The sequence below is a fragment of the Globicephala melas genome, chromosome 2 (assembly GCF_963455315.2).
Source record: "Globicephala melas chromosome 2, mGloMel1.2, whole genome shotgun sequence".
Classification (NCBI taxonomy): domain Eukaryota; kingdom Metazoa; phylum Chordata; class Mammalia; order Artiodactyla; family Delphinidae; genus Globicephala; species Globicephala melas.
Genome location: NC_083315.2, coordinates 103,834,078 through 103,847,401, shown reverse-complemented (window position 1 = coordinate 103,847,401; position 13,324 = coordinate 103,834,078). Strand labels below are relative to the sequence as shown.

The 13,324-nt window shown below is 40.1% G+C and overlaps 1 protein-coding gene and 1 non-coding gene across 2 annotated transcripts in view; both read right to left on the bottom strand.

Moving 5' to 3' along the window:
* LOC115852059 (dehydrogenase/reductase SDR family member 2, mitochondrial) overlaps nucleotides 1-13,324 on the bottom strand; it is a 157,659-nt gene that overhangs the window by 40,113 nt on the left and 104,222 nt on the right.
* Nucleotides 3,827-4,013, bottom strand: LOC115852472 (U2 spliceosomal RNA). Its single transcript, XR_004039153.1, has one exon. It is a non-coding gene; the product is annotated as a U2 spliceosomal RNA (small nuclear RNA).

Genomic DNA, 13,324 nt, shown 5'->3' with positions numbered 1-13,324 from the left:
GAAGACAAAATTTTATGTTAGGATGTCCATTAGGTGGGGAGATCAATATGTGGGGGGAACCATGCTTTCAAATTCACTGAAATTAGAGTCATTGCAACCAGTGCTGTGCTGTATCATGATCATTAAAATTTTCGTAATAAAAAAATTCTCAGTACTTAAAAAAAATATTAGTCACAATCATCACTGTTTCCAGCCCCTTAAGTAACATACTTTGAGTCAGTTGTGTAAGCAGGAGTCAAGCCTGTCCCGGTGAGGAGAATAGTTTTTGGCCCCAGAAAATTCGCCTCCCTACCCAGGGGGATCCTACGCTGAGGTGGAACTGTGGTACCACCATGGTGGCCTACTCTGCTCTTGAAAGCCTTTCCAGCCTCCCACCTGCCCCACCAGAGACAGCGAGTCTTGGTATGCATGCTTGGTTGTTCCCTATCCTCTCAGGGGATATCTGTTCACGGTATTACATTCGTATTACAAAACTGGCTTAAATCCCTGTGCAAATGTCTTATTTATTTTTGTTCATTATTCCATTCAAGAGGTTAGTTTTTTTCCCCCTGAAATTTCCAAAGATTCTTTCACTGAGGCTTAGCACGTAATAGACGCTAAATAAATATTGAATGAATGGATGGATGAATGGCATTATTTGTAAAACTTCCAGTTACCTCACATTTCTAGGCCTATATAGCTAAGAATCTGTTGGCTAGTCATTAAACAAGCATTTGTTTAAGGGGTAAGTATTTACACGTTACTTACAAGTGTAAGTAGAAGAAGGAAAGAAGGCACATTGCATCAAGTTTCTTTTAAATGTTTTCACAACAGCAGTGTTTCTCTGCCTGCTCCACCTCCCTTACCTCAACCTACAGAAAACAAAGAACATTTTCCATCACAACCCACTACACACGTGCACACACACGAAAATTTCACAAATCTCACCCACGCTATAATTTCAGTGTACTCTGATATTTTCTATTTCATTTCTTAAAAAATAAATATGAATTGAGACCCACTATATAAGTTTTATGACCCATTACTAATTGAGACCTACAATTTGAAAAACATTGCTCTTAAAACTACTTTAAAAATAATAGTGGAAAAACTGCTGAATATATTTTTATGAAAGCCATTCCTGGGAATATCTAAAATTTTGAAAGTGCTAAATTCTAAAAGAGTAATATGATGTTGGAGTCGGTGAAGATAAAGGGAGATTGGATCCATAACCCTTAGGGTTACAGGGCTCCAGACTTGAGGGTTTAAATTTGGGAAGGGGAAGAAAAATGGGAGTAAAAGATAAATGGCACAGATAGGAAATAGATTGAAATACTAATAACTTCATTTGACAAATTCTGCTAAAAGCAGTTGGCTACTCCTGAGTCAGGGGACCTAAAAATGTCTAATTCCCATATGGTATCACCAGCACACTGTGAAACAATATGTTCTTTTAAAATTAATTCCATTCATTTATTTTTAATGACAAAGTAATACATAAATACATTCTTGTCATTAAAATTATATAGAAAAAAAGTTCCTCTTGACACTGTTTCTCCTCTCTGATCCCAGCGAATTTTCAAGAACTATTTTCAATTTGAATATACTTCCAGATCTTTCTAATGCATTTATGTTGGGCTGGAAATACAAATGTACATGGACATACAGGAATATATAAAAAACTTAACTGGTTTATAATGAATGCTTTGTTCTGTAACTTTTTTTTATATAACAATATGTCCTAGAGACTCTTCTACATTAGTGCATATAGAAACAGCTTATTCTTTTAAATGTAATTATTGGCATGTTTGGGTTTAGGTATACCATTTTATAAATTTGTTTTTGCTTGTTCCCTCTGTGTTTCACTCCTGTTTCCCCTTTATTGCTGTAATGTTGTGGTATAATAAGAAATATATAGTCGGTCATCTTCCCCAGTTCCTGGCACGGAGTCCCTAAAACTCTTGGAACCTCCATTGTGATAAGTCTGTTTATATGCTAATGAGATGACTCTGGGAGCCTGGGGGTTGTTGCCAGAGGCACAGCCACCTGATTAAAGGGTTGGAACTTTTAGCCCCGCACCCGACCTCCAAGGAAAGGAGAGGGGTTGGAGATTGACTTAATCGCCAATGTCCAATGATTCAATCAGTCATGCGTACATCATGTAATTTCTATAAAAACTCTAAACTAAGGGGTTCAGAGAGCTTCTGGGTCAGTGAATGCATGGAGGTACTGAAAGGGTAGCGTGTCCCAAGAGGGCACAGAAGCGTCACACTCCTTCCCACACGCCTTGCCCTGTGCATCTCTTCCATTTGGCTGTTCCTGAGTTGTACCTTTTATGATAAACTGGTCATAGTAAGTAAAGGGTTTCCCTGAGTCCTCTGAGCTGTTATAGAAAATTATTGAAACTGAAGAGGTGGGTGTAGGAACCCCTGATTTATAGCTGGTTGGTCAGAAGTATGGGAGGCCCAGACTTGCCATGGGCATCCAAAGTGGGAGGCAGTTTCTGGGATGAAGCCTTTAGCCTGTGGATCTCCACTTACTTGGGGTACTTAGTGTCAGAATTGAATTAAATTGTAGGATACCCAGTTGGCATCCATAGACAGCTGGAAAACTACTCAGTGTTGAAAAACTGCACATTTTATGTCAGAGTGTTCTGTGTGTAGAAGAAACTGGTTTTCTTACATTTGCCTTCTTTTGAGTTATTTGAATATCTTTTAAATATTCCATTTTAATTTATCTATTGGGATTTCATTATATATCTGTTACAGTTTTTTTTTTTTTTTTTTTTTTTTTTTTGCGGTACGCAGGCCTCTCACTGTTGTGGCCTCTCCCGTTGTGGAGCACAGGCTCCAGACGCGCAGGCTCAGTGGCCATGGCTCACGGGCCCAGCTGCTCCGCAGCATGTAGGATGTTCCCGGACCGGGGCACGAACCCGTGTCCCCTGCATCGGCAGGCGGACTCTCAACCACTGCGCCACCAGGGAAGCCCCATCATTTAATCTTAATTACCTCCTTAAAGACCCTATCTCCAAATACAGTCACATTTGGAGGTACTGGGGGTTAGGGCTTCAACATAGGAATGGCAGGGGGGTGGAGTGACAGTTCAGCCCATAAAAAATATTAACCTGTATGTTCTTTTCTTCTCTCTTTGATTATCCCATTTGGCCATGAGACAAGATGTTGCCAATTTCCTCAGTGTATTAATTATCTATTGCTGAGTAACAAATTACCCCAAAATTTAGAGACTTAAAACAACAAATATTTATTAGCTCACAGTTTCTGTGGGTCAGTTTATCTGGGTAGTTCTGGCTCACAGGCTCCTGTGTTGTTGCAATCAAGATGTCAGATGGGGCCGAAAGGGATTGGAGCATCTGCTTCCAAGATGGCTTGCTCACATGGCTGTTGGCAGGCATCCTCACTACATGGGCTTCACATAGGCTGCCTGAGTGACATCACAGTATGGCAGCTGGCCTACCCCAGAGTGAATGGTCCAAAGGAGAGTGAGCAGGAGTACCTTTTACGACCTTTCACGACCTACTTTCCCAAGTTATACACTGTCACTTCCACAGTATTCTATTCATTAGGAGCAAGTTACTAGGTTCAGTCCACACTCAAAGGGAGAGGAATTTGGCTTCCATCACTTGAAGGGAGGTGCACCAATGAAATTTTGAACATATTTTAATACCACCACACCTAGTAAGGAAGTAGAAGGTTGGGAAATTTCACATTTTTAGCCTCTAAGTTCGAGAAGTATAGTCCAAGTCTCAGACCAAAAGAGACTTTAAAAAAAAAAAAGTAAGCCAATAGAACAGACTAGAAAATTTCTATGAGCTGGTGTAAGAGAAGAATTTGGGGCAGAGATGCAGAGTGGGAATGGTGTAAATCTCCTGTCCCTGCCTAGTCTAGAGTGGGGATAACTAACAACCTGACAAATTCTCCATAATGTTTAGGGTCCGAGAATAAAGAGAACCCAGGCCGTACTTCTGATAAGAATAGATACTACACCTGATCTTAGCCAAAAGGCCGAGAAGCAGTTGCCCAGGCCATACTTCAGAGCAGCAGGCATCAGGAAGAATACCTGTGCTATCAGGCCATGGAATCACACAGACAGAAGGTGTTTTGCATGTGGGGCAACAGAAGGTCAGAGACAGTCTTATGCTTTCCAAGCCCTGGGCCAGTGCGGGAACAGGTGAGGAAGGCCTGGGGTGTGTCATATTTAGAAATTAACTGAGAGGAGAGCCGCAGGCCTTCAAGGATGTCCTGATTTGGACGAGGAAGTAAATAGAATTCATGATGGCTCCTGCTGACCGAAGAGTAGGAACGTTTAAATTTTTAATTGTTTTCCAAAAATATTGTATAAAAGTGTAGCCCATAACGCTATATCTGCCAGCATTTGTAACAGCAATCTTTCACATTTTGGTCATTCTGATTAGTGAAAGATGATATATAAATTATTAATTTTATTTTCCATAGTTACTAGGAGTTTGAAGATCTTTTATAATTCTTTTTACTGTTTGAGTGTCCTCTCCTGTGAATTGTCTGCTCCTCATTTGGCAACATTTCCATATTGTCTTTTCCTTACATTTGTAGGAGTTATTTGTCTCTTTGGACACTACTCCTTCATCTGCTACATATGTTGCAAGTGTGCTGTCATAGTCTGCCACTTGTCTTTTAAATGTGTTTATAGTGGCTTTTGCCAAACAGAAGTTTTCAATTTTAATATAATCAAATGTATTAATCTTTTCCTTTATGGTTTGTGCTTTTTGTGTGTGCTTTAGGAAGTCCACCCATTGCCAAAGCACAGAGATATACTTCTATATATTTTACTACTAGTTTAAATGTTTTAATTGATCTAAAATTTGGTTTTTCCACTTATAAGATTGTGATCTAATTCTATTTTATTCCAAAAGATGAGCCAGTTTTCCAAGACTTTTTTTCTGAATAGTTTATCTTTTCCTTGGTGAGTTTTAATGCCTTCTCTAGTATTCACCCACATGTGCATGCTGTGTCTGGGTTCTCTTTTCTATCCCACTGATTTATTTTTCTTCTCCTGTAATGATACTACACTATTTTATTTATTTTTAAAATTTTTATTGTTATTTATTTTTGGCTGTGTTGGGTCTTCGTTGCTGCGTGCAGGTTTTCTCTAGTTGCGGTGAGCGGGGGCTACACTTTGCAGTGTGCAGGTTTCTCATTGTGGTGGCTTCTCTTATTGCAGAGCATGGGCTCTAGGCACATGGGCTTCAGTAGTTGTGGCACATGGGCTCAGTAGTTGTGGCTTGCAGGCTCTAGAGCACAGGCTCAGTAGTTGTGGCGCACAGGCTTAGTTGCTCCGCGGCATGTGGGATCTCCCCGGACCAGGGCTCGAACCTGTGTTCCCTGCATTGGCAGGTGGATTCTTAACCACTGCGCCACCAGGGAAGTCCTATTTTATTTTTTAAATTGAAGTACAGTTGATTTATAATGTTTCAGGTGTACAGTAAAGTGATTCAGTTACATATATATATCTGTTCTTTTTCTTATTCTTTTTCATTACAGGTTATCACAAGGTATTGAATATAGATCCCTGTGCTATACAGTAGGTCCTTGTTGGTTATTTCATATATAGTAGTGTGCATCTGTTAATCCCAAACTTCTAATTTATCCCTCCTCCTTCCCCCTCCCCTACACTGTTTTAAATTCTAGAGTCTTCAATATGTCTTGTCTAACGGGGCAAGAGACCTCCCTCACACACACATACCTGTGTTCTTCTCTTTCAAAACTGTCTAAACTATTAGTGTGCCTTTACTTTCCCACTGGCATTTTAGAACAGTCAAGTTGCCTAAAAATCCTGCCGGGATTTCAATTGAGATTGCATTGAAGTTATAGATTAATTTGAGAGATAACTGACATCTTTATAATGTTAAAGTTTCTCATCCAGAAACCTAAACATCTGTTTATATTCACCTTTTGCTCTATATCTTTCAATCAAGTTTAAATTTTTTCCTATAAAGATTTTTGTGCTTTTTATTTAGGTTTATTTCTAAATATTTTCTATGTATTGATTGATGTTGTCTACGTGATGTCAGTTTCCAAAATATGTGTTAGGATCTTCTCCTATGTTTTTAGATTTGTCTTTATCTCCCTGTAATTCTATTTTTATTTTGTATATGTAACAGGCTGTTAAAATTGACATTTTGTTCAAGGCACCAAAATACTCTAGATGAGAAATTCCAAAGCCAGGTGATCATATACAAATATTCAAAGACAATGTTTAAAAACTTGTTCTATGACTTTTAAACCTCTCACCCAGTTTTAGGACACAAAAAAGGAATCAGAGTACGGAGGGGAACATACTCCATTTCCGAAGAGATCTGTGAAGAGATTTCTTTGGAAAGAGATGACCCTTTGCTATTAATACCCACCCCACTCCAAACTTTGGGAAGAGGAAGGAGGTGCTTTACCTCAATTTTCTTTAATTTAAACAGCGTCTACTTTCCCCTAAAACACTAAATTTCCAAACCTGCCATCCAATCCCCTCCTCAAAGGGCTTTATTTTAAATTTGCAAGTAGTATACACAGTAGACATCACAGGACCACAGCTCAGCTCCCAAAGCCTCACGTGGGATCGGGAAAGGGGTGAAGGTAAAGGTGACGTCCTTTTTAGCGTCACGATCTCCTCACTACCGCATCAAAATAGTTGAATGCATAGAACATCAGGCTCTTCCTGTAAAAATGTGATGGAGAAGTGGCTGGAAAATGTGTCACTGACTCGATTTAGGTCAGAATGGGCTTCTGCTCCGATCACCTCAACACTAACTCACTGTATTCAACCAGGAAGGCTAGAAGTTAGAATGTTTATGACCCTGTCAGGCAGAAATTTTAAAATGTAGAGTGTTTGGACTTCCATGGTGGTGCAGTGGTTAAGAATCTGCCTGCCAATGCAGGGGACATGGGTTCAATCCCTGGTCCAGGAAGATCCCAGATGTCGCAGAGCAACTAAGCCAGTGCACCACAGCTACTGAGCCTGCATTCTAGAGCCTGTGAGCCACAACTACTGAGCCTGCGTGCCATAACTACTGAAGCCCACGCACCTAGAGCCCGTGCTCTGCAACAAGAGAAGCCACTGAAATGAGAAGCCTGCGCACGGTGCAACGAAGAGTAGCCCCCACTGGCCGCAACTAGAGAAAGCCCGCGCACAGCAACGAAGACCCAATGCAGCCAAAAATAAATAAATAAATTTTTTAAAAAAAGAAAAGAAAATACAAGGCTTAAAAAAAATAGGGAGAGTGTTTGAGTTCCTTGCACCTTTAACAAACAAGGTCTCTCACACAGTTAGATTTGGAATTCATGATGACTAAATCATCGGGGAGAAGGGCTATTGCCTGCAGGAGAGCTCTAGGGAGACCTGTGAGAAATAAGAGACTACAGACAAAGAGCCTGAGCTCTTTCTTTCCCCAAACAGCCTTTCCCCTGGGACTCCCCATCAGGCTGAGAAGCCTGGGACAGGTTTCATGTTTCTGCGTGTTAGAGGCAAGAAGTGTGAACACTTATTCTAGAAATGCATTAGCGCCTGTAGCCAAAGTATCAGAGCTAGTGGAATGTTTCCTGTCTTCACCAAGGCTCTGGATGAGTGAAGGGAGATGTAGGAAAGAAAAAGGAGGAAAAGAAACAGACAAGCTGCTAATGAGTAAGAAGATTTCTATAGAACACTTCACTTAGTTAAAGTGCAGTCATTTGACTCTTGTTTATTTGTTTAGAAAATGATGACCCATCCAAGAATCCATTAGAGATGATCAGATTGGTTCAAATTCCCTTGTGTTTCGTTGAGTGTGGACAAGCTAGGGAAACTGAAGCACCATTGGGTGGGAAGAGGCATAGAAAGAATGAGTGAAAGCACGCGTTCACAGAAGTGATGCGTACATTTTAGAAAAGCACTCAAGATAAATGTCTGGCTTGAAGGTGAGTAGTTTCTCACTTTGATTCATAGGTTGCCACATTTTCAGAAGCATTTTTGTGTCACATACCTACAGGAGCTTACAAAAAATTCATGGAAGCTTAAGGGAAAAAAAGAAAGGGAGTCTTTCTTGTTTCAGTACTATGTTTTTGCTGGAATGAATTTTTGCTACTGTGAACTCTGAAGAAAGCTAGTTAGAAAGAAGCCAATTATATTAGAAATTTTTCATTGAGAGTCATGAGCCCGAATGTCAGGGGGACTTTGCTCCTCGGGATCCCCAGGGACAAGAGAGACAGAAAAAAGAAAGCAAAACCAGGACATTTGCTTATTGATAAAGTACCTTTTGAAAATGTATGCACATTTCTTCAAAGTTATTCATTGCACACCGTGTTCAACCTGTCCTGTAACAGTTATGAGAGTGTTAACACCAACATCTGGTCCAGCTCTTGGGTCCTATTCCAATGAGCTTGTCTCCAGTTGTCCAGAAATTGCAGCCTCTTTCAGGGCATGATTCTGTGCATCCAGAGGTCAGGTTTACTCAGAGAGCTAAGAACAATGGGTGAGAAACCAAGAAATGCATATGTTAAGGTTTTCCAGAGAAATAGAACCTCTATGTCTATATCTATCTCTCTATCTCTTTATCTATCTACCTATCTATCTATCTATCTATAAAGAGAGGGAGAGGGAGAGAGATTTTAAGGGATTGGCTCAAGTGATTGTGGAGTTGTGGTAAGTCTAAAATCTGCTGTGCTGCAGATCCAGGGAAGAACTGATGTTGTAGCTCAAGTTTAAAGACAGTCTGAAGGCAGAACTCCCTGTTCCTTGGAGTCCCTTAGGCTATTTTCTCTTAAGGCCTTCAACTGATGGATGAGACCCATCCACATTATGAAGGATAACCTGCTTGACTCAGAGTCTACTGATTTAAATGTTAATTTCACGTAAAAAAATACCTTCCCAGCAACATCCAGACTGGTGCTTGACCAAATATCTGAGTACTGTGGCCCAGCCGAGTTGACACACAAAATTAGCCATCACAGCTTACTAGTTATGTACTTAAGTTTTTTTGTTCCGGTACGCGGGCCTCTCACTGCTGTGGCCTCTCCCGTTGCGGAGCACAGGCTCCGGACGCGCAGGCTCAGCGGCCACAGCTCACGGGCCCAGCCGCTCTGCGGCATGTGGGATCTTCCTGGACTGGGGCACGAACCTGTGTCCCCTGCATCGGCAGGCGGACTCTCAACCACTGCGCCACCAGGGGAGCCCTACTTAAGTTCTTTTGATTGCAAAGGACACTCACCCAATCTGGAAATTACCTTAGAACAAAGGCCGTTCTCAGGGATGGTGAATCTTTTACTCACCCTCATAGCTGGAATGTCTTCTCCCTCATAGCGGGGAGTGTCTATTTGGTAGCAAGAGAGGAATGGAGCAGAGATGCAGAGAGAAGCAGGTACAGATCCTCTTAGGGAGCAGTTTTCAACTGGAGGAGCAGGTCAGGAATGCCAGTGGAGCTTTATGAAGATGACGATGCTCAGGCCCCTCCCTAGACTTCCTGAATCATAGCCACACCCCATTTCTTGAGGATGCACAACCCCTAGAGGCAGGCTGTATTTGGACAGAAGCAGCATCTGATTCGGGGACTGAGAGAGGTACATTTGTATTGTAACGTGAATTCAGGAACATTCACTGCAAATGTTGGACTATAAGGATGAAGAAAGGGAGGAAAGAAAGTGGGTGAAGGGTGCTATCAAGTATTAATAATTCCAAAGAAAGAGAGAAATACATTGATAAGAAGAAAACTAACATAAGAATTGAAGATGATGGTAGAAATTTAATAAATTATGCATAGGAGTCATATGACTCAATGACTAGGGAGCAGCCAGTTTTAGTTTTTGCTGGAACCAGGACCTCTAGACTTGTAGAAATTAAAGTCACAGGGATAAGAAGCACAGATTAGCCAAGTGAGTTGCTGGGGATGATGTTAAAATGGACTCCTCCTACTTTGATCCTGGACACATGTGTTCTGTCTGTGGGGACACAGCATCGTTGGTTTAATGACCATTGGTTTAAGATGTACACTGCATCCTGAAAGACAGCATCTTATCTCCATGCTGGTGCCTTAGCATCCCTTCAAAAAACAGTTACCATGCTCTTTTATATGAGCAGCTTCTGGGTGACATGGCATATGGTAGAACCCATAGATTCTGCCGTCATGTGCCCCTTGTCACACCCTCTTTGACATAAAGTGGGTTTTTTGCCTAGGGTAACATTATGTGGAATGTCACGGTGGTAAATCAGACACCCTGTGAGTCCTTGATTGATGGTGTTGGTGCAGAAACAGTTAGTAGGAAAAGCACACCTCTTACCCAGAACACATGTCAGTCACCATCAGGATGCATTTTTTTTCTGTTTTTAAAAAATTGAAATATAGTTGATTTACAATGTTGTGTTCATTTCTGCTGTTCAGCAAAGTGATTCAGTTATACATATATATATATATATATATATACACATTCGTGTTTTTTTAGGATGAATTTCTGAATGAAGTGGCCCAATGTAATCAGTTTCTCAACCAGCCAAAGAGTGGGTTGGTTTTCTCAACAGAAACAACAGAAGCCAGAAGACAACAAACAGATATCTTCAAAGAGCTGAAAGAAGTCCGGAGCCTGTGCTCCGCAACGGGAGAGGCCACAACAGTGAGAGGCCTGCATACCACAGAAAAAAAAAAAAAGAGCTGAAAGAAAATAACTACCAACCTGGCAAAAGTCTATGGCCGGAATGAAGGACCATAAAACAAGTCTCAAAAATATTGAAATCATATCGAGCATGTTCTCTGTCCTCAGTTCAGTTGTGCTAGAACTCAACTAACAACCGCCAAAAACTAGAAAGTCTACATATGTTTGGAAATTAAGGCATACATTTCCACATAACTCATGTTAAAGAATAAGTCATAATGGTCATTTAAAACTATTTGGAATTGAATAATCATTAAATATTCCATATCCAAACCTGTGTAATAAAGCTTCTTAAAGGGAAATTGTAAGTTCTGAATGAATTATACAAAAAAGAAGAACAGCTGAAAAATAAATGAACTAAGCATCATTTTTAGAAATTATAAAAAGAACAGCAAAATAAACTCAAAGAAAGTAGATGAAAGACAAGAATGAATCAAGAGATGACCGTAACGGGAGGAACAAAAAAGCCAAAATTTGGTTCTCTAATAATACTGATAAATGACTGATAGAAGAGAGAGGATGCAAATAACTAACATTAGGAATGTAAAGAAGCATCTCTATTGATCCTGCAGACAATAAAAAATAATAGAAGAATATTGTAAGTAATTCTGTGCCCATGGCATTAAAATTTAGATGAAATGAAAAAAATCCCTAGAAAAATACAACGCACCAAATTTTATATCAAAAGAAATAGAAAAATATGGATAACAATTAAAAAAATTAATCCCACAGAGAAAACTCCAGGCCTGTGAATTTTACCAAACATTTATGAAAAAATAATGCCAGTCTTACACAGATGCTCCCCCAAAATGAAGACAGAACACTTTCCAACCCACTTGATAAGGCCAGCATAAACTTTCATTTCAAAATCTGACAAAAATATTATAAAAGTAAATTTCAGACTAATCTCTCACGAACAGAGATGTAAAAATCTTAAGTGAAATATCAGGAAACCAAATCGAGCAATATATTAAAAAAAATACACTACAAGTAAATTGGATTTAACATTAAGAAATCAATCGGTATAATTCACGATAAAGCATAATAAAGGACAAACACCATCTTATCTCAATAGATGCAGAAAAAGGACAAAAACTGTATCTCAGTATATACAGATAAAGGATACCTTGTAATCAAACACATTATATTTTTGCAGCAAAATATATAAGTATTCTCCTTGAGGAGGATAGACTATAAATAGATTCCCATCTGTTCATGTCAAGTTTTGCTGCCAAATGAAAAAAACAACTTTCTTTTTGGATTTCAGAGTAGTGGATAAGGGATTATAGGCTTATATCAAAATAATAAAGAAAGATAGCAGATTGAGAATTCATAGAAATACACACTTAAGAAAAATAAAACCATAATGCTAAGTTCTTGACTTACAACAAAAAAGAACATTCATTGATCAGCTTAGTATCTTGCTAGAGATAAAGCTACAAGAGAAGTTAGTTATAATCAGGGTTGTTTGGTGGTCCTGGAATCATAACGGCTAATGTTGTCAAAGGTGATAACCAGATACACCTTTTGTGACAATAAGGGCACCGTTGCCCTGCACACTGGCTGAGGGCACCTTCTCCCAGAGATATGCTGTCAGCACACACACGTATTCTGATTCAGGAAGCATGCTAATCTCAATATTAGCTCAAGTGAGAGACCAGGAGCATAAAGAAAGCAATAGGAAGGATCCATTCTACTTTTGACATTTTAAAATGCAAATCGGGTCATGTCTCTTGTCTACTTAAGGCAAGGTCACGTGCAGTGGCTTCAGGGCCACCCTCCCACTCAGATACTGAACTCTGAGGCAGGGTGGAGCTTTCCTTCCCCTTGAGCCTTTCAAAGTATTTGAAAAAAAAACTCAAAAAAATTCTGTTTCATATCTTAAAATATTTTATGAATCATTCTTAATTCAAAGCTACTGCATTAATTGCAATTTGGGGCACTTCTTTTTAAGAAGACAAACAACATTGCCCTTTGGGTCTACACAGCTTGTCGCTTCTCTTAACTTTTCTTGTTCTTAAGAACCTGAGTTCCTCCCCATCCCCCATTATTTTTTCTCTTTTAGGTTGCTTTATTTGCTTTTAGGCCTTACTGATTCTGAAGTGGTGCACCTCAGATTGGGACTTGAACCCATGTGCCAGGACTCGAACCCAGCCTAAACCCAGATTGGGACTTGAACCCATGCAGCGGGGACTTGAACCAGGCCAAAACCCATGGTCTTCCAACTGAGATCACACACCTGGTTTCAGGACTTAATGTAATGAAGTTCAGGTTCTTGATGTCTCATCGCAGAAAGAATTCAATGAGAGACAAAGTGATAGGTAAGAAGTGAATTTATTTAGAGAGAAACACACTGCACAGACAGAGTGTGGGCCACCTCAGAAGGTGAGAAAGGCACCAGGTATGGGGTTGTCAGTTTTTATAGGGGTGGGTAATTTCATAGGCTAATGAGTGGGAGGAGTATTCCAGCTCTTTGGGTAAGGGGCGGGGATTTCCAGGAATTGGGCCACCGCCCACTTTTTGATCGTTATGGACAGTCTGGAACTGTCATGGCGCCTGTGGGTGTGTCATTTAGCTTGCTGATGTGTTATAATGAGCATATACTGAGGCTCAAGGTCTAGTGGAAGTTGACTTGTCCGTCATCTTGGACCCATTTGGTTCTACTCAGTTTATGTCATGTC